General features: G+C 32.1%; 1 non-coding gene across 1 annotated transcript; it reads right to left on the reverse strand.

Annotated features, from left to right (window-relative positions):
• Positions 1-20,490: 20,490 nt before the first annotated feature.
• LOC143389424 (U6 spliceosomal RNA) lies at positions 20,491-20,597 on the reverse strand. Its single transcript, XR_013090140.1, has one exon. It is a non-coding gene; the product is annotated as a U6 spliceosomal RNA (small nuclear RNA).
• Between the last annotated feature and the right edge of the window lie 2,798 nt (positions 20,598-23,395).

Raw genomic sequence — 23,395 nt, forward strand, 5'->3', positions numbered from 1 at the left:
GAATAATAGCATGTTTACTTGTCATAATTGAATTTGAAATGAGTCTATGAAAAGAAGATAAAACAGAGTGGAATATTTTCAAATATTTGTGGAAAAAAAATGCTACTATCAGTGTAAGTAAAGAAAAATTTTAAAAGCTATTGAAAAGCAAGAACCATTTTTGAACAGAAAAAAATATATAATTCAAAATCATTAAGAATACTAAAATTAAACTTGTTAAATAATGTAAGAACAAATGAGCATAAAGAAGTTTAGATTGCCTCTTAAGACTTTTTTTTTGCCTCTAATTGATGTTAAAATTGTTACAAATTTTGGTAAGAATGTATAGAATTGGAATCCTGTAAATTTTTAGATCATACAATTATGCAATAATAAATATTTTAATATTATAATATCTTAGAGACTCAGCAAGTTGAGAGCTTTGCATTATTTTCCTATGTAATTTATTTTATATGTATATAAAAATATTATATATCTAGGATTTTTTGTGATAAGAACACTAAAAAAACAGATCAGTATCCTTAAATTCTAAGTGTTTAATAATTATTTAAATTTAAAAATATATTTAAAAATATTAAAAATTGAGTGCTTACATGACCTATTGAGATAGGAACAGACTCAAAAAGTTTCATGATAATAAGTCCATTTATACATCATATAGCTTTGAACAAGTAAAAAGAATATATGGAGCTCTTTGGATACAGAATTTCCATATCCTTATGATTACAAAAAGTAAATTTATATTCATGGTATTTGTTATCATAAAAGGCTTGAAGTTAGCTTGATCATTCTATTCTAACAAATTATTTGAGCACTTACTCTCTGCCAGATACTATGGAATGTCTCTGATTACTATGAGCACTAATATGAAATATCTTCCCTGAGGGAAAAAGCCTACTTTAATAGATAAAGGCTCAGCCTCTGGAGACAGATGTCACCAGTCCAAATACTAAGTCAGCCACTCATTAGACTAAACTATTGCATCACTTACTTAACAGTTCCAAACTTGAATTTCTGCAACCCCTTTGTCTGTTGCATGGATTAAAAGAAGTAATATTGATAAAATAATTAACATACTTTCTGACTTATACAAAACAATAAAACATACAGAAAAAATACCTGTTTACTCATTAATGGTGTTTCTTCATCTAATTAGTTGAACATTATTATTCAAGAGGAATCCTGAAATATCAAGTATAATATTCATGGTTACTATAACAATTGAATTGTTCACTTCTAGAATATTCTTTCTATTATAAATATGTCTAATTTATTTAAATACAATAATTAGAATGTAGGGACTATACTCGAAAGGAACTCAACTAGTGAAGATATGGTCAAAACTTATTTTGCTGAATACAACTAAAAATCTCTCTGTTTTAGAAAATGTCAAGAAGAAAAGCTTTAAAGGACAGGTCATCTTGAAACGTAGTGATTTTCAAACCTTGAATCATCCATTATTCAGCTATACATTAATTCAATGAACATCTATTTAATGCTTTCTCTGTACCAGACATTCTCTCAGGCACTGTGCATACCAAGGTGAATGGGCAGAAAATAAGAAGGGGACATTTTTTGCAATAGTAAGGACTAGCTATGCACAATAACATTATTTGATTATTAATTAGTTTTATATTTCTTTGAAAGACATCACCTTTTTAAATGATGCATTGATTAACTGCAATATGCAGAGAGGGTGCTACAAAATAATTGTATTTATAATTACATATTAGAAACTATTTAAATTCATTATTTTCAATGTATTGCAAATATTTTGTATGTGTATTTGCTTCATTTATAAAACCCTTCACTTACTCATATGTTAATATTATTATTGAGTCTAGCTTTATATTTATCAACAACTTATACATTTCATAAAAAAATGAGTGATGAAATTTTAGGTCAGAACTTTGTTGAGAGTAAACATTGCCCTGAATATATACCTAGAACATCCAGGGACTAGGTCACTGACAGTTAACATGTCTTGAAAAGATATTATGCTTTGAAGAGTATCTCATTTACATTCTGAATATAGGTAGCTTACTTAACAAGTTCTGGCCCAGAAGCTCTGTAATAAAAGGAGTTTTGGAGGAATTCAAGTAAACATGTACAAAGGTACAAAGAACAGAGAACAGAGTATATCCTGTATCCATAATAATACATTTGCTCAGAAAGAAAAGTAAATATAGAAGTAAATATAAATTTAGAAGTAAGTTAATTATTAGTACTTAATGTATGGGAATACATAAAAAGAATCAAGTCTCAGGAGGTTGGATAAGAATCACATATGTCATGCAGAAAATTTTAGACAACATTCTGTTTAAAATGGTTGACTTTTTTTTGTCATTCCTAAGAATGAGAGTAACAGGGTCACATTTGAATTTTAAATAGGCATCTTCTTAATTTTTTGGTACTAGAATCCACAGGGAAAAAATCCTGAAAGATAAGAAAACATTTTAAATACTACAAAATAAAATGACCAACCAAAATACAAATAAAATTAAATATAGTGCATGGCAAAAGTAGTGTGCTTACTTGTCATTATTTTTAAATTAACTGGACAAAATAATTATGGGAGTTAAATAAAAAGATACATGTTGGATGTTAAAATGACAGTCACATATGTTTGGCAGATTATAGTTAAAAAAATTAAATTTTGTTTATTTCTTGGAAAATTTCCCTGATATTTTAAGGGTTCAATATGAATCTTCAAGAAGAATTAATGAAATACAATATTTCCCAAATATATTTAACAAGTGAAACATCTTTCTCTTAAAAACACTGAAATAGTTATATATCCTATAAGATAATTTGGAAAATGGGGCATATTCTAATTAGTCAGTCACATGGTTGGAAATATTAAAAATGGTTACAACCAGCATAATAGAAATCTATATAAAAGATCCATTGGACTTTGCCATTGGAAAGCAAATTCTCAAATTCACTTTCAATAAAATCTAGGGTTTTTCCCCCAAAAAAATATAATTTAAGAGTTAAAATATATCTCCAGTTTCACTTAAGGTACTGGAAAGCTTTATGGTTTCAGCCAGGAAGATAATATTCTAAAGTATAATCAATTTATAATATGCATATGACAATATTATTATTATAGAATAATCATCTGCTTAAACTAGTAATACAACAATTTGTTAGTGTGGTTTTAGGTTCATTTTGGATACAGGACCATGTATTATGCTTGACTAGTCAATTAGTCAGGTTATTATAAGATTCTTCTAGCTTTCCTTCAAAAACAAAACAAAAAACCTTTAAAAACTATGTCAATTTTAACCTGTACATCCGCAGAGCTTCAGCATTCACTAAGTAATTTATGGAATTCCCATGGAAACAATTCATTCTAATTATTGTTGCTCTATTATACCTAAAATTGCAAGTGAATTTTCTCTCTGATTCAAACATTGTTATCTCTTGAATTTGTTGATTTATTAATTGATTTCCAAAGTCTAATCACCTCAAGGTGAAGTGCTAAAATCATGATTCTGAATTAAAATTCAAGAAAAGTTTTGCAAATCCAGATTTCACAGCCAAATATTTCTAAATCATATATTACAGTAAAGCATAAAAATGTTACATTTTCATTGCTTGCTTTATATCTGTTCCACTAAACCTGAATTCAAAGCCATAGAAATTTTTATGTTAAAATTAATTGGAAAAATACATTTTGAACATGACTCTCAAGACATTGGATAACAGAAGTAAATTATCCCCAAGAGATGAGAAACAAATAAGTTGGACACAGAGTTCTACCAGATGATTTTCTGTTGATGTTTCTCACTAGAAATCAGAAAGTAGAAACTCAAGCACAGTCCAATATTCACCCTGAATAGAGGACACAAATCTGGGAGTCTGAAAGGCCAAAGCTGATAGGATGGACAGGAAAGGGTGCCTGGGAGGAGAGAGCTGCACAGTAATTGCTTTAGAGACATTCAGAAAGTCGCACTGGACTATACCATTGAGTCCTTACAGGAATAGGCAGGTAAAGACACTACTGTGAACTAAAGGAATGTCTAATTAAAACGAGAAAGAAATCTAGGAATATACAAAAACAAAACAAAACAAAACAAAAACAACTCTGAGTCTGTAAAGGAGAAACCTTCATGTTGGGGTGTGGAATGGGTGGTTTGGGACTATTTGTGAGTCATGAGCCAGATAAATTAACTAAGTGTCACAAAGTAACTAGGAGGTATGAACACACTGAACAGCCCATAAATTACTTTGCAACTTTTCAATTTTCTCTAAGTATTCTGGAATGCAGCAAAGCATAAACTAGACATAGAAAGTGACCATTAACCTAATCAAGCTAAGAGACCATGCCCCTTTGGCTAGATAATCTGATTGACCACCTGATGGCCACAGACATTCATGTAAGCTAAAGCCAACATGCCAGACCAGGCCCCTAATGGGGAAACACGGTCTTGCTCAATATTTCCCAATCCTGAGGAAAATCCAGGCCCTTTGGATTATAAATATTCTACCTTAATTAAAATTAAAAAACAAAAAATCTGACCATAAGCCCTTTTGGCAGGTCTTTTTCTGGAATTAGCCTGTATTGTGCTCTGAGAATTAATATCTTCACATTTTCCTTTCTAATGTAGCTTTTACTATCTTTGTTGAAACCTTTTGCATCCTTAGATTATTTTCTGCAACATGTCAAGAGTCAGTAAATTAATAAAAGAGGCCTCTTATGCCTCTGAAGAGACTTCCTCAAACCCCCTAAAGGTGATAAAAGGATTAGAACAAATAGTGCTCAAGATTCACTTTGGGCCAGAAATAGAGCCTGCTCCAAAACCAAGTGGAGAGCCTCAGAATTCAGTGGACATTCGTAGAATAATCAGATGGATGTTGGCTCAGTAGTAAGTAAAAATGGAAACTAGTGAACAAGATGGTAGATTTAAATTTTGAATATATCAATAATCAAGATAAATGGTCTAAATGCTCAGATTGATAGATTGTATTAAAGAGCAAGAATCTATACCAGCTTATCATAGTAACAGTAAAAAAAAAATAGCTAAAGTTAAGTCAAAAAATATCTACAAGAGATAGGCTAGAGTATTCTATGGTAAAACACAATCCCCAAATTCAGTGATGAATGTGAGGGTTTATTTTTTTTCACTCTACATGTCCTCATTGGAACAAATGTAGCTCTACTTTATATCAATTTTATTCTGAATACAAGTTGATGGAATCAAAGAAAGGTGCCGCAGTCTCTGGCTGGGCACAAATCACGAGTCTCCACACAGCTTGTAGATTCAAACAGCAATTCTTTTTTCCCGAACTCACACCGGCCGTCTACAAACACGCTCTGGGGGAATCCACGTTCTCTGCCCAAATTCACTTCTCCCAAAATCCACTCTCTGCCCAAATCCACTCCGCAAAACCACTACTCTGCCCAAATCCACTCCGCATGGGCTTCTGTCTCCCAAAATATACTGTCTGACCCTAAGCACTCAAGAGGAACTCAGCAGCAGGATATGCCCTATTCTAAAGGGGGAACACCCTAATCTCCTATTATGCTAAACTGCCCTATTCTAAAGGGGGAACACCCTAATCTCCTATTATGCTAAACCGCCCTATTCTAAAGGAGGAACACCCTAAACACGGATCCTGCCCTGGTCCTTGAGCAAGGTCACCTTTCAGAAGTCCTTCCACTAGACAGCATGGGAGTAAGCTGGCAAGGAATTTGTCATACCTACTTGGCTGATGGCTCCCAGCATAAAGGAGTATAAGGAAGTATGTGATGTCTCTTAGAATTTTACCCAGAAGTAAACCATGTCATTTTTGTTTATCTCAAAAAAAAAAAGCTTAAACAAAGTGAAAGTAAGCCCAAACTTTAAAAAATGTGTAATTATGATGTATATATGCATATAACTAATAAAAATAAAAATACATTCCAAAATATATTAAAATGCTTATAAATAAGAGCAAGACACACAGCACAAGATTTGTGAATGGTATTTCTTCATGTAGAAAATGGGAAAAATGATTAATTAAATGAAAAGATACTCAATTTCCTTAGCAGAGAAATTTAAATTTAAAAAAATACAATGCAATTCCACTTTGTACTCACAGATTTCAGGGGGAAAATGTCTGAGAATAACAAGTGTTGGTAATTGTTTTTATGCATATACAGAGAAACTAGAGAGAAAAATAAGATGATGGTAATCACACAGTTCATTCAGATAGTGACAATCTCTGAGGAAGAGGTGGGTAAGCATGGTCAGGATGGACACAGTTTATTTCATTTTGAAGATTATATTAATTGAAATAGGAATGGATAAGGCTAACATACTGCAAGAGAGAATACAAGATTCAGTGGCCTAAATATTCCTATCTCTCTCTACATATTTTGGAGGTAGGCAGTGCAGGTTGGTATGGCAACCCTGATACATGCAGTGATCCAAAGACCCTGGTCCTTCCATGGTGCTCCTTAATTGCTACCTGGGATATTGCCCTCATCTGCTTGATTGAAGGACATTACTATCATATGTGTTGCAGAATAAGAGAATAAGAAAGCAGGACAAACTTCAAAGAAATAAATTTACTTTAAACTGGAAAAAAACTCAAGAGATACATTTATCTCTTCTTCTCCTATCCTGTGGGCCTGATAATAGATTAAAATTTGCTAAAAGGGAGGCTAGACCCTATAGCTCTACATGAAAAGAAGGAAGAAATACATTAAAGACAACTAGCAGTTTGCCACAGAAATATTCTTTTTAAAGTACATGATTAAAAAATTATTTCACTAACAGAAAATTAAGACATTTTGTTAAGAGAAAAAAAATTTCATTTTCAGCACAACTTGATTCCACATATATCAAAGCTGATAAATTTTTAGTGCAAGTTGTAGAAAGCTGAATTTGTTTGACCCTGGTGTACTACTCATATTAAAATTAAATGAGGAAAATTATCTGTTCTGAAAAAGGAAAATGAGTCTTTTGTTTTGTTACTGGGTTTTTTGTTGTTTTTTGTTTGTTTGTTTGTTTGTTTGGTACTGAGGATTGAACTCAGGGATATATTACCACTGAATTACATCCCTAACCTCATTTATTTAGAGACAAGACCTTGTTAAATTGATAATAGTCTCACTAAGTTGCTGAGGCTGGCCTTGAACTTCCAAACTTCCTTAGCCTTCCACGTAATTGGGCTTACATGTGTGTACCACCATACCACACAGTGAAACTTAAAAAAAAAAAAAAAACAACTATCCATACATACATTTTATGAAATCTATAGGATTGGTTTTCAATCCTTAAATAATATGAATATATGGGTTCCCCTTTTTAAACTGAAAATCCCTGACTCTTTTCCCTCAGTGGTCTTTGTGTCATATGTGGTTTTAACATATATAAAACTTCAAATGAAGCAAACCCTTTTTAAAATTATTATTAATTAAAGAACATATACAGAGTCAGAAGCCTTGAAAACATGAAGGAATTCTTAAGTTTGTCAAAAACAGAAAGTTGACAAAGATGTGTGAGGTGATAAAAATGTCTTACTGTAGAAGAGAAAAATTGGAGTGTTGAATGGTTCTGAAATTTAATGGTTTAGGCAGAACAGTTCAGAAGCGTAACATTTTTTGAATTCTAAGGTTTGAATAATAGGCTAGTTGTAATGAATTCAAGACTCAGGATCCACAATTTTAATCAGTCTGTTGTCATTTTATGCTATTGTTCTAAATTTTGATCTTTATATTACTATTTCATCATTAATATTGTTTCAATTAATGACATTAGAAAAAACTCGTTTTTGCAAAAACGAACAATACTTCAGCATTATAGTAATACAAAAACCATTTAAAGGGGCTGAAAATATAGCTCAGTTGGGAGAGTGCTTGCTTTTCATGTGCCAGGCTCTGTGTTCAATCCCTAGCACCACAAAAAAACTACTTAAGAAACAAAAATAAATGCAAATATATAGTTATTAACTATTGCAGGAACATTATAAAGGAACAACTTTATATTTAACAAATTATCATTTAAAAGAGAATACTAGTCACAAAAGTTAGTAAATGAATTAAAAGAGCATTAATTGCTTGGTATTGTGCTAATAAATATGAAAATGAACCTAAAATGGAAGGTTTTATTCATTACTTAAGAAGACCACAGAAAAAGTTGTAAGAAATAAAAATATATATTAAGGATATTACTTCCCAAAAATCTTGTTTATTTTATTGCTGACAAATAAATGGATAAAACAAAAAATAAATGCTGGGGAAAAATAGTAACTTATCTGACTTATGTGAAAAAATTACAGAAATTTAGTGACAAACAATTTGAACATCTGTGGTCTTTACTACAATTTTATAGTACTATTAAAAATGTTCTTGTAATAGTACAAGAAATCTAGACATATGAAGGCAATTAGCTCATCTTTTTATTGTTATTTTAATTCCATAAGTACTGCATTTTGAACTCAGGAAACTTTAATTTTTTTATTTAGTCAAATTTGTTGATCCTTTATATACCTATTTGCATCATTTTTGTTCTTCAGAAGTTTCTGTAGGTAAATAATTATTCCTAGATTTTTCTTTAGTGCTTAATTTTAAGTGCTTAGTTCCCCTTTTATGAGAAATGTTTTATTGCATGGAATAAGTTGCAAATATTTCTTGACTTTTATTTTTCAAATGGCTAATTTTCCCAACATCTTTTATTGAAAAATGTTATTTCATGTTTTGTTTTCTTACAATATTTTTTCCATTCATTAACGGTGATGTGTGAGATCTGATTCAGGGTCATTAACTTTGTTTCACTGGTATTATTTCTTAAATTATGCACATAAATTTAATGATTTTAAAATTGAAAATTTTATGATGCTCAAGAAAAAGTCCATGAAAATGTGTAGACAAATGACAATAAAAAAGTAAATAAAAGATGGGCTATTAGTCTGTGAGTATAGATTTGTCATAATCAAATCTGAAAAAAAATTATAATACCAATTTTTAAAAAATTTTAAGAATATAAACACATCTTCTTGTGTTTATAGAAAACATACCTGGGGAAAAAGCCACTTATCTACTTATGGATGTTTATTTTCTCTATGTGTTTTTAAATATGTTTATCATTTTCTGTTTTAAAACTTTTGAATGTTTTTGATATCTTTAAACCTTGCTAGGTTGGAAAGTTGATAAACTTTAGTGCTACCTTATTCTAACTTGCTCATAATTAACCATATTCTCTGATATTAGAGTTAGAAATTCCAATTTACAATTTTATGTCACAACAAAACATAGCAGCAGTTCACCATTAATAATTCTGCCAAAGAGCAAAGATATTGAGAAGGAAAGTGGGTCCTGAAACTATGGAGACATACCGAGATGATAATACTATGTCCTGAATTCATGACTTTGAAATATTAAAACATATGGCTTTCAAATACCAAGTGATGTATGGGTAGATTAAATTTTAAGAGCTCCCACCTCACTATCCACACTTTTGTGTAATCTTCCTTTGAGTCAAGGCAGAATCTGAGATCTAACAGCATATGAAAAAGATGGTCACGGTATCACTTATGATTATATTCTGTTATATTATAAGGGGAGGGGTTTTAAAAATATTACTAAAAATATAACTGAAGCCCATGATAAGTAGATTTGAAGATAATTAAAAGAGAGATTCTCCTTATATCCTTTAAACAGTGAGCTCCATTTGTGAGATTACCTATGAAGGAGAGAACATGCCAAAGGCCTGATTGTGGGCTCCAAAAGCTGAGATCAGTTCCTGAATGACAGCAAGCAAGAAAACTGAGACCACAGCTGGGTGCGGTGGTACACACCTGTAATCCCTGTGGCTCAGGAGGTTAGGGCAGGAGGATTGCAAGTTCAAAGACAGCCTCAGCAAAAGCAAGGTGCTAAACAACTCAGTGAGACCCTGTCTCTGAATAAAATATAAAATAGGGCTGGGAATGTGGCTCCATAGTAGAGTGCCCCTGAGTTCAATACCCTGCATGATAGAAAGAAAGAAAGAAAGAAAGAAAGAAAGAAAGAAAGAAAGAAAGAAAGAAAGAAAGAAAGAAAGAAAGAAAGAAAAAGAAAGAAAGAAAGAAAAGAAAGAAGGAAGGAAGGAAGGAAACAAAACTGAGACCTCAATCATATAGCTGCAAGAAAACAAATTCTTCTAATAACCTGAATCAGATTCTCCCTCAAAAAAGCCTCCCTATAGGAAAAAAGGTTGGCAGGGGACTTGATTGCCACCCTATTAAACCCTAAGCAGAAATACCAGCTAAACATTACCTAGAATTCTGATTTACAGAATCTTGGAGATAAGAAATGAATGTTATTTAAAGGGGCAATATATTTGTAATCTCTTATACAGTTATAATAGATAACGGATACATGTATGTCAGAGTATTTTTTCCCAGAGAGTGGGAAGTAGAATCAATGTATTGGGAAAATTGTCATTGATCAAACCATTTATTTGCTTATCTTCTAATAAACTTTGATGTATAATTGCCAACATTAAAATCATAATATATTGACCACCAAATAATAGATTCAGGCATTTTAAGATAATGTATGTATTACTAAATCATGTTATTTTGATGTAATGTCATAGAAATGGAATTTCATGTCAATATCAATGTCATAATAAGATGTTTACATTTTATCTGTTTTACAAACCAGCATAAGAATTTTTCACTGGACATATACTTCAGAACAGGAAAGCAACATTTTGAACTCAACAGAAGCTGAAATATATACCATTTTTATCTTAACTAGAGGTTAGTCCATTTCTTATACACTATCTTTACTAATTTTTTAACACTAAAATCAAGCTTAAAGTTCTACTAGCGTCTTCCAGATGTAGGGAAATTTGGAAAATCCACTTAGAGGCAGGTCCTTTTCCAGTGATGGCTGAAAAAATCATTAGAACTTATTTCAAGCACTTTTCTCAGTCAGCATCATGAATTCAGATATAAAATATCATTTATCATTATTAATAATTAAATACCAAAATAAAATGGCAAAGCTGTTTTCCATTATACCAGCAGAAAATGGACTCAGACATCAAATAAAAGAGTTGGGCACTGTAAAATACACATAGTGTAACAGCAGAAGGGAACCATTGAGTAGATAGGATGGCAGATATTTCTCTTCACAGTTGGATGAGTCCACTGACAAACAGAATATGAATCTCTCTTTGCAAAAGTGTATGAGAGAAAAATATGAATGATAATTTGTTCTATATAAATATAGAACAACTCTTTTATTTGATGTCTGAGTCCATTTTCTGCTGGTATAATGGAAAACCAGACTGGACAATTTATAAAGAAAAGGTATTTATTTAGCTCACTGTTCTGGAGGCTAGGAAGTTCAAGATCAAGGGTTCATCACATCTGGTGAAGACCTTCTTATTGAATCACAAAACAGCATCATGTGGCAAGAGAGCATAAGCAAGACAGAAGTTGGGTGCTGAATTTAGTCCTTTCATCAGGAGCCACTCATATAATAAAAAAAAATCCACAAGAGCAATTACGGCACTAATCCATTTGTAATAGCAAATTCATGAAGACCGAATCACGTATTAAAGGTCCCACCTTTTAATATTATGAAAATGGTAATTTAATTTCAACCCAAGTTGAAAGAGGACATTCAACCATAGTATTCGATAAAGGGAATTTGCCAATAACAAATACTCCTGACTCTGAGCATACTTGTCATTCATTTTGCACAGTTTTACAAGCTTCTTAGAAATAATGATTCTGTCTTTGCTACAAGATGTGTAATTTTCAGCAGTAGTTCTACAGTGTTGGTGTCTTTTGTCTCTTTTTGGATGATATTAATTCAATATAAAAAAAAAATTTAAATTATTTTGTCTCAGTTTACCAGAAAGAGAACTTTGAAGATGAAGATTAAACAAAGTAAAGAGAGTTTTGCCCAAAACATACTAAACACTGGAATTAACTACTCATTTAGTAACATACAATATTTTATATTTTCTATGAGCATTTTTCCTCTTCCAGCTATTTGTTCAAAATAGTGTTATGTTCACTACAAATGCATTACAAACATTCATAATCTACAGTTTTTCTAAAGTCTGTTCTCATTGAACTTTATACTGTTATTCTAAATTTTGGTATTGCTATTAGTGTTGCCATCACTAGTGTTATGTATCAATTAATGATGTCAGTCAATACCTTAGTTTTAATTGTTGCTATACTTCAGCATTATAGGAACTCAAAAATATTTTAAAAACATAAATAGTAGTTTGCAAGTACCATAAAAATATGTTAACTGAGTATATTTATATCTTCATAATTATGCATTAAAGCAGAAAATCTCACTGTTACAGCATAGTAATAATTCAGAAGACAATTTAAGATGATGCTCTTTCTGAGATCAGCTACTTCTAAAAGTTTTTATTAATACTTACAACAATATTATGAAGAAAGTGTAATTATAAGCCCCAATTTATACTAGAAAGAAGGAAGGCAGAGATTGAATAATTTTTCCAATATTTCAGAAGTGTTAAGTGTAAAGTCAGATCATATGAACAGTGTGACTGTGGAGTTGAATCCTCAATAAATATGCACTCTTAAATTTTATTCAACTATTTACTTTTCATTAATTTCAAGCTGGACATGCAAAGGTAGCAATAAAACTATAGTTTCTGTGGTTTATCTCAATGATTTAGTGACAATGATCTGTTGTAAACAATCCTTGTTATTTTGAGACAGAGTTAGAATTTTCTGTTTACCAGCCCCGCAAAGGGTGGTAGGATAAAGTTATCACCAGCCTCTCCTAAGTGTTTGTGGTGGAAATACTCCAGGTGAGAATGGTTTCTCTATCAATATATGTGAATGTGAAATGAATAATTTGAAGTGATTTTAACATTTTTGCTTATGAGAAGTGATTGGTTAACCAGGAGCTCTTTTGCCTATTTTCTTCATGACAAGAGAGTGAGGGAGGATGATGTTTCAGAAATAGAAATTAACACAGTCAAATCTTCAAATAAGCTGATGATAGAGCTCTGATGTAATTTTCTAACAGGAGAATCCTTTCTGTGGATACAATGAGGCACACCTGCTTGACCAGATTTGTTGCTGATGAACAAACCATGAGCTTTGGAATGGTGGAGCATGAATCTGCATGGATCCTGAAAAATGTTCCATAAATACATAATTATGTGACTTAGTGAAAAATGGGGATATTTCATGCCCAAAAAGGTTCCGTCTGTGTTAAGTAATGTAGCCTCCAACATCATTAAAATCTCACAGGTAAATTCAGGTCAGAGTGTATTGATAATGGCTAAACAAAACCCACAGAGAGACACTGGAGATCCCAGACCTCTTTCTGCTTTTCTTGAACCTCATGATGTTTATCCTTAAACCTAATGGGAAAACTTGATATTCACTCACATCTCTTCACCTCATGAGTCTGATTTGACAATAGGATATATAACATCTCAGATCATGGAGTGCAATATCAAAGTCATTATACATAGTTTGGAAGTCAATTAACTTTGCTAGTAGAATTTTTAAGTTTAAAGAGTAAATTGATTTTTTCTGTTAATAATAGAGGATCTTGCTGCAACTAGATTTATTTCCTCAAGTTTATTATTTTATTAACCAGATTTAAGTTGCCATTGAAACTTTGCTTTTGATGAGACAAACAATAGTGCATTCACACTCCCACAAAACCTTCAGGCTAACTAGTATAGAAGCAACTGTACTCTATCATAACTTATCGTATGATAAACTCATTTTTTCTACCTTAAGTTTCAAAACTATTTTTTAGCTTCTAAGTAATATATTACCATTAGTTCTTGTTTTTTCTGTTTATTGGCCAACAAAAATTATCCTCTACCTGATGGAAATGAGTTTATAACACAATAGAAATGCAAGAGTGAGGATACAATTATCACGTAATGTTAAAAAAAAGAGCACTTTTAAAAGTCATTCATGCTCCTTTGTTTTAGTCAGCTTTTTCACTGTTGCAACCAAATGATCTGATTAGAACAATTTTAGAGGAGGAAAGGTTTATTTAGGGGCTCACAGTTTCAGAGGTCTCAGTCCATAAGTGGCTGCCTCCATTACTACAGGCTCAAGGTGAGGCAGGACATCATGGTGGAAGGGTGTGGCAGAGAGAAGCAGCTCCCATGGATCAGAAGGAGAGAGAGAGGTCTCCACTTTCGAGATACAAATATATACCCCCAAAGCCACAACCCAATTACAACTTCCAGCCACACCCTACCACTTAACTGACTACCACTCAGTTAATCCATCAGGGTATTAACTCCATGATTGGGTTAAGACTCTCACAACCCAATCATTTGTCCTCTAAACCTTCTTGCATTGTCTTACATGTGAGCTTCTGGTGGATACCTTACTTCCAAACCATAAGATTCTTTGAACAATATATGATAGAATTTTGAATAATTTTATAATAATTTTGTACCAGATTTTATAGTGCTCAAAAAACATAAAGTCAACTTTTAGGAAATGACAATGGCTTATATATAATATTAATTTCTTTCAAAATTAAGCTTAGAAAATTATCCCAAGGAAAATAATGATTTATTTATAGTTGTATTGCAGTCATTATAACAAATTTAAAGTGGTAAGTATATACTGTAATCTCTGCAAGATTAGTTTTTGATGCAATACTTACTACCTTTCCTTTTTAGAAGAATAAATAATGAAATGAAGTAAAAATCAGTATGATTGCTACAGCTGGGGAAATGGCTTTGGGAAGTATGCAATCACTGACCAAAACCTCAATCAATTACTCACTAAATGACATATATTTGTTTCTCAATTCTGGTTGCCTCATAGGCAAAAATACACACTTTATTCAAAGCTTGCCTTTCCACACTAGAAAATGTACTCGCTGCTCCAACATATCACTGCTTATGCCATCACTCTCTCATTTTTCCAAGGGATTAACAACTATTTATATTTATTTATTTATTTACTTGCATGATTATTTATCTATCCCCCGTGGAAAATTCAAAAAGACAAGGATATTTTCCAACTTGTTCCCAGATTGTATTCTCAGTGTATAGAGTACTCTCTAACACATAACAGAGACTCAATGTTTTCATATTAAATAAATAAGAGAAAAAGGTAATTCCTTACTCTTTGAACTGGGGCCAGATGCATTTTTAATGTTTATAAGCTTTGCAAATACATATCACAATGCATTTATTCATAAATATGGTATACATCTTGTCTTATCGTAACTATAAGTGTAATTTTAGCCAGTACCAGTTTCGCTACATATTTCATAAGTTGGTGACAACTTGATTACCATGCCCTTTTATATAGAAAACTAAGAAAAAGTAAAAATTGTCATTTGTTACAGCAAAGAAACATCTTAGTTCTGAATTGACTGTTTTCTCCTGTATTTTAATTATTACTAAAAATAACTATTTTAAGGAATATCAAACAAGAGAAAGTCGGGAATTAAAATCTTGATAGCATCTTCCACATAAGCTGTTAATGTAAATGCAAAACTCATGGATACTTCTCATAAGTTAAACATCATAAGAGTATTATAGAAAAAGTATTAACACTCTCTAATAATAATAATAACAGAGCCGGAGTAAAAGTTATTCAGTTATCATACAAGTTCTTTCTGACACACAGTATAAAATCGGCATTATTCTCCAGTATATATAGTTAATGCAAATGAGATCATAACCTCAACAAGCTTTGGGAATGAACAGAAGGTCCAAGAGTCAACAAAAGTGAGCCTCCTGCAATAGGAAAGGTTTCAATTTTGCCATTTTCTAAACACAGAAAAATGTATCCCTGCAATTCAGAATATTGAATGTCTTATGGAAAGTGAAAGGTCATTTGTAACTGTCCAAAGGATTGATGGAGTTGAGATACCTCCTTGACCTTCACCCTGCACTCATAAAGAATAGTTTCAGATGACAGAGCATCAGGCAAGTTTTGAGAAAAAAAAAAATGTCTTTTCTTCTTTTATATTGCATAGCAAGATTGTTACCTGATATTTTCTTTCATAATTGTATGTCAAGATTTATTTACCTTGTGTCTTCCCTCATTAAATGTTAACTGTCATCAAATGCTTCTGAGCAATGTGATTTAGACTAATTCAAGCAGTTCTCCCTGCCTTTGCCATTGTTTTCCATCTCAGTTTCTCCAGTAATTGCTTTGGAAGCCTCACAAACCATGTCAAGGTCATCCTTTACAAATACTAACCACTACATCCTCAACACATACATGCCCCAATTAGTTATTGTCTATTAAGTATACATACTATGAAAAGCACTCACTTTCCTATAATTCAGTGAGTTTTTAATCCCCACAACTTTTTAAAAAATCTAGTAAAAAATCTTAGTGTAGCTATGAAAAATACAATAGAAATGAGACACAACACTCACAACTATTGAATTAGTGTGTATATAGGTGTGTTTATGTGTGTGTGTGCTTACCACATTTGTCAACTGTAAAATATCTATGACTTAAAGTGGTTTATGATCTCTAAACTTTGAACTTGCATGATAGAAAATATGTTATTATGCAATACTTTCTATGCAAAATAATGCTACTGACACACTCTGTGGAGGGCATATACTTCTGTTTTACTCATAATAATGATGGATTTGAACTGATCCTACTGCCTCTATTGTCATTTAAGCTCCCTTTATATTTCAGTTTGTACAGGGCAGCAGCCACTTAACTTCTCGTGGTTTTAGCCAATTCAAATTTGTAATCCTTTATTTCTCATATAATAAAGAGAATAATAAAGGAAAGATCTTTAAAAGTTCCAGAGAAGATGAGAGAATGTAGAAATAATGCAACAGGAACCACAGGAAATTTTTTAAAAATTACATTAAAGAAAATGAATTGCAGTATTTTGAAATACTGAATAGTTATAATAAAACAAATACATTTATTGATCTTCAGCTTTTTGAATGAATGTATAAACCTGGGTAAATTTAGTAACAAAATAAATACTGAAGATGTAAAGGTACATGCAAATAAGATTGAATTTAGTTTTTTTAAGCAATGAAGGAGAGAAAAGTAGATATTGCTATTGTATACTTCAAAGTTGAGAATCAAATGGTAATGTCAACTGTTGAAGAAATACAAAAATGACTATACCGTGCATATTATTTAAATACAATGTTTTCCAATTAAGACATGAAAATACAGCCAACTCTACCAGAAATAAATGAGAAAAGAAATAGGAGGGAGTTGGTAAAATAAGCTAAGTACTTAATTTTTCAAGATTTCAATTAAAACATAGTTATTAAATTTAAAAAAATAGCACTATAGAGCTTAATGTAAGAGAATTAAAATATTAATCATTAGCAAGTGACTGCCTTTATAAAATGACAAATATTTGTTGAGAGAACTAATGGTTACCTGTTTATTTTCCCACATGCAAAGAAATATCATTTTTTGTTTGTTTGTTTTAATTGTGAGCCCTGCTGTACTATTAATTACTTGAAAAACATTTAAAAGTGAATGCAGCTTTTCACAATGAAAGAGATGAATTATTTTAAAACAGAATACAGTCATAGTGAAAAGCTAAGACATAAGAAAAATAGTTTGAGTGGACAAGGGTCTATTTTAGAGGGTTAAGAAAATAGAAAGAAAGGAATTTGAGCTGAAAGAAATATTAGGCAAAACTAAATTTGGTGAAATTAAGAGGCAATCATACATATTTTTAAGACCCAAACCTAAAATTTAGAGTCTTTAGAAAATTGACTATAATTGTTTTTGACACTGATAACTATCTGGGGGAAAAGTGATAACTCAAAAGTTACAGTGTATAATTCTTAGTTGGTGTACAACTCTGATAGCTCAATTTTATTAGAAATGAGCAGATATTTTGTTTTTAAATTTATCTCCATGGTCCATGACTAGGAACTTCACTTTTTATCTTATAACACTGAACATCTTCATAATAATGTTGAACTATTTAGCACTTTCACCAGCTATGATGATTAATCTTCTGCCTCAACTTAATTAGACCATGGAATACCCAGAAAAGTGGTTGAGTATTATTTGGAGATGGGTCTGTGATAGTGTTTCTGACAGAGCTCATCACAGGAATTGAACTGAGGAAAACAAATGGCCCTCCCCATCTGATCCCTTGAGGGCCCAAACTGAATAAAAAGGCCAAGGAAAATTAAATTCACTCTTTTCTTAACTGCTCTAGCTAGGATGTCAGTCTTCTCCTACCCTCTGTGCTCCTGGTTCTCAGGTTTTAGGTTCAAACTGGAGTCTACACCATCAGTTTTCTAGTTCTCAAACCTTTGAACTATGAAAATGTTTTCCTGTGTCTCCAGGTAGTAGATGGCAGATCATGAAACCTCTCTGCTTCCATAACCATGTGGGTCAATTCCTTATAAGAAGTTTCATTCTCTATTATTTCTCTGTCTCTTCTATTTCACTTGCCTGTTTCCCTGGAAAATCCTGATTAATAAGTCTAATTTTCCAAAATTTGACCATACTGAAAACAAAATGAAGATTTTGGGCATTAATTTTGCTCAGGAACAAAGTGGGGCAACATAACACAAAATAAATTATTTTTATAAGTACTAATACAATATAGTACAATATACAAAATACAATATAGTATTCTCCACATTAGACATATCTTTTCCTAGGTTCTGTCTTCTAATTCTAGTCTTCTGTATCTTTCACTCCAGCTGTCCTCCATATACTTCAGTTTGCACATGCCTAATTAAAAAAAAAAAAACCTGAAATCTGACATTTACCCAAATCTGAAACTCTTTGATTGCCAGTAAGATGTCACAAGTGGGAAATGCCACACTTGGCCTCATGTAATAGGTTGTAGTCAAAATGCAGGTGCATTAAAAAAGGTTGTACAAAATATCTTCAGGTTATGTGTTTAAGACATGTGAAACACAAATGAATTTCATATTTTAACTTGGGTCTCACCTCCATGACATTTCATAATGTTTTTGTGAATATTCCTAAATCCAAAACCATCGAACACATTTAGGCTCTCAAACATTTCAAATAAAACATATTTAGCCTATACTCAAATATGAGTCTTCTTTTTGCTATCTCTTTTAATTATACAATTTCTTTTTTTGAAATTTAGGCAAGAGCCATAAATGTTTCTTACTTCCTAATCAATGGCTTTTTTCCTCTTTTTAATTTAATTTATTTTAATTTGATATATGTGACAGCAGAATGAAATTCAATTCATATTACACAAATAGAGCACAATTTCTTATGTCTTTGGTTGTACACAAAGTAAAGTCATGCCATTCATGTTTTCATACATGTATTTAAGGTAATGATGTTCATCTCATTCTACCATCTTTCTTACCCCCATGCCTTTCTCTCCTTCCTCTCCCCTTTGCCCTATTTAAAGTTCCTCTGTTTCTCCCATGCTCTGTCCCCCACCCATCACCATTATGATTCAATGCTGCAGCCCGGATGCAGCAAAATAACAGGGGGGATGAAGAGCAACTTGTGTAGATTGATACAGCTGGAGTGGGAGCCATTTATTGTAGGACAGGAGGGGTATATATACATTACACACAGCTTATCTTAATTAACATAATCTAGATACAGCAGTCAACCAATAAGGAATCTTCACACTTAATAGCTCACTGGCATTACTTCACAAACCACTCCCTCTGGCAAAATGCCAGGAGCCATCTTGACTTGTTTACAGATCCTTGTATCAGAGAAGACATTTGGAATTTGATTTTTTGATTTTTTTCAATTAGCATTATATTCTCCAACTCCATTCATTTACCTGCAAAGGTCATTATTATATTCTCTTTTAATGCTGAGTAATATTCCATTGTGTATATATACCACATTTTCTTTATCCATTAATCTACTTAAGGGCATCTAGGTTGGTTCCACAATTTAGTTATTGTGAATTGTGCTGCCATAAACACTGATGTGGTAGTGTCCCTGTAGCACACTGTTTTTAAGTCCTTTGGGTATAAAACAAGGGGTGGAATAACTGGGTCAAATGGTGGTTCCATTCCAAATTTTATGAGGAATCTCGATACTGCTTTCCATATTGACTGCAACAATTTGCAGTCCCACCAGCAATGTATGAGTGTGCCCTTCTCCTCACATCCTTGCCAACACTTATTGTTGTTTGTATTCTTAATAGCTGCCATTCTGACAGGAGTGAGATGAAATCTTAGATTAGTTTTGATTTGCATTTCTCTAATTGCTTGAGATATTGAGCATTTTTTCATATATTTGTTGATTGATTGTATATCATCTTCTGAGAAGTGTATGTTCATTTCCTTGGCCCATTTATTGATTGACTTATTTGAGTTTTTTGTATGTTTGTTTGTTTGGTTTTTTTTTTTGGTGTTAAGATTTTTGAGTTTTTTAAATACCTAGAGAGTAGTGCGCTATCTCATGTGCATGTTCTAGAAATTTGTTCCCATTCTGTAGGCTCTCTATTCACTTCACTGATTATTTCTTTGGCTGAGAAGAAGCTTTTGAGTTTGAATCCATCCCATTCATTGTTTCTTGATTTTAATTCCTGTGCTAAAAATTATGGAATACTTCATGAATTTGCATGTCATCCTTGCATAGGGGCCATGCCAATCTTCTCTGTATCATTCCAATTTTAGTATATGTGCTGCCAAAGTGAGCACCTGATCAATGTCTTTTGAAAACTTTTAAGAATCTTAATCCATACTTATGAATGTATTTTCACATTCCTAAGTGTCTTAAGAATACATTTTTTTCCTTGAAATTATGTATTCATAAGCAATACCTTTGGATCCTTGCAGTTACCCAGTGGAATATGTAGTATTGTGAATGCTAATTTGTTTTTGATAGTTTACTGTTCACAAAAACACTTTGACAAACTGTTATAAGCTGACTGTATTCCCCTGTAATTTATATATTGAAATTCCAATTCCCAGTAACTTAGAATGCAATCTGACTTTTTTTTACAATTTTTTCTTTTAAGTTATTTTATTCTAATTTGTTATACATGATAACAGAATGAAATACAATTCATATTACACATATAGAGCACTATTTTTCATATCTCAAAATACATTCACACCATTAGTGTCTTCATACATGTACTTAGGGTAATGATATCCATCTCATTCCATCTTCTTTTTTACCCCCATACCCCCTTCTTTCCCCTCCCACCTCTTTGCCCTATCTAGAGTTCATCTAATCCTCCCATGCTCCTCCTCTAGAATGAAATATTATTTGAAGACAGGATCTTTAAGAAGATAATAAATTTAAAGTAAGATCATTAAGGTAGGACCTTTTCCAATATGTCTTGGGTCCTTATAAGAAGGGAAAACTTGTAGACACAAAAATTGACATTGGGAGATGATATAAAGTGACACAAGAAGACAATGTCAACCTACACACCAAGGAGTATGCTGGAACATTTTCTCTCCTTACAATGCTCAGAAGGAAACAACCCTGGAAGTTTGGACTTGTGTTTTCCAGAAGAGTAAAATGATAAATTTCCACTGATTGAGCCATCCAGTTTGTGATTATGATAGACATTGTCAGCTGATACATGCACCATCTTATTTGATGATTATATGTCCATCATGTTTTTCATTGCTATTTTCATTTAAGTGAAAGAAGGAAATGTGTACTTTTAGATTTTTTAAAAGCCCTGTATTTATTCCATTGATTCTCTCTGACAGTAATTCCCTTCCTTGTTTTTACTTCCAGCTAAACTCCATTTTTGAAACACTTTTTAAAGCATGTTTTTCTTCCAGAGGATTGGCAGGGATAATATGAAGTAAATTTTGTTCACCTTCCCTAATCACACTCAGTGCTCAACTCAGATTTTGTAACTTTTCCTTCAGAAAATCCTTTAAAACCCCAAATTAAATTTACTGTGTCTTCAGAATCCCCCACCCTGAAGCATCATGCAATTCCATCACTAGTGACTCCATCAGACTCATCTTAGTCTTCTAATGTGCCCTTTGCTCTGACTCCATTTTTAAAAGTCTGAAACTATGCCTAGAACTTTTATGCTTGTCTTAAATCAGGCAATTCCTGTCTTTCATTTCCCATATAAAGGTAACTTTTTCAACAAAATTCTCCTTTGAACCTTCTGTTTTCCAGAACAGTGAAACAATAAATTTCCACTGTTTCTTTTTTCTTCTCAAATCTTTCTATTAAGCAATTTTATAGACACTTGTATTTCTTTATCAAAGAATGTGCCTCAAATATAATTAATGTAACAAATCTTTTAATATTTTAATTTTGTCAAAAAACACACAATATAAAATTTACCCTCTTACCTATTTTAAGTGCATGCCCATAAAAATTTTTGTTCTCCTTGATGTCAATTTCTTGTGACTGAAGTTATGTTTTATTCATAACTTCTCAGCTAGTATCTCACATAGGACATAGAGGATGCTTATTTGATGTTTAAAAAATATCTGTTGAATGAATAAATTCTTTTTTTATTTGCTTCCCTTCAATCTTGATGGCAAAAACTGTGTGCTAAGCAACTCTGAAAGATTGACACATGATGCCTCTCAAAAAATATTCTGAAATCATTCATTTATTTAAAATATTTGTTAAGTGCTTATAAAATGCCAGATCCTATGTTTAGCCCTGTAGACATGTCTATGGATAAGACCAACAAAAATTTGCCTCTTGGGTGTTAAAACTTGTGAAATGACAGAATACATAAGTAAATAAATACATAGATGAGATAAATAACAATTATCTTATGTATGAAGGAATTAATAGCTTAGTGATATGATATAGATTAACTGGCCAGGACTCAGTTCACAGGTACTCAATAAATATTTGTTGAGTTTATGAAGAATGATCATAGACTGTGTGGAAAAGAGAGAGTTCTCTGATGAGATAGAACTTAAGTCTAGAACTAAGAAGTTGACCCCAGGTACGAAATCAAATGCACAGGGAGTTAGTGAAATATCATTTAGACAGATAAAATGAAAATTTATAGAGTTTAAATTGCAAAATAATTGGATTTGCACAAGCAAAAGAAAGGACTAGTGAAGCTCAATTTGAGTTCAATAATGTGAATTTGGAAGATTAGATAGCAGCCTCACAGGTAGAGAGCTCAGCATTCACTGTCAGTGCATTAACCATTGGAGAGTTTTAAGATTGCAATGTAATCTGACTTGTGCGTTTTTTTGAAAAATTACTCTGACTTTGTGCTTAATGGAGTGTAATGGGCAGAGGCTGAGGCAGAAGCTACTGTGTTAAGGAGGCTGTGAGGTAGCATCTGGATAAAAGCACCTTAACTCACATGGTAGAAATTGAGATGGAAGAAAGAATAATTTGTTCAGAGTTTAGAGCCAAGAAAATTTTGCCAGGGATTACCTAAGGAGTTTATGAAAAAGGCAGGTTTCAAGGTTGGTTTCTATTCCAAATCTCTATTCTTCTTATGCATTCTTAATCCAATTATAAAGTATTAGTTATGCCA

This window comes from Callospermophilus lateralis, unplaced genomic scaffold (genome assembly GCF_048772815.1).
Source record: "Callospermophilus lateralis isolate mCalLat2 unplaced genomic scaffold, mCalLat2.hap1 Scaffold_138, whole genome shotgun sequence".
Taxonomy (NCBI): domain Eukaryota; kingdom Metazoa; phylum Chordata; class Mammalia; order Rodentia; family Sciuridae; genus Callospermophilus; species Callospermophilus lateralis.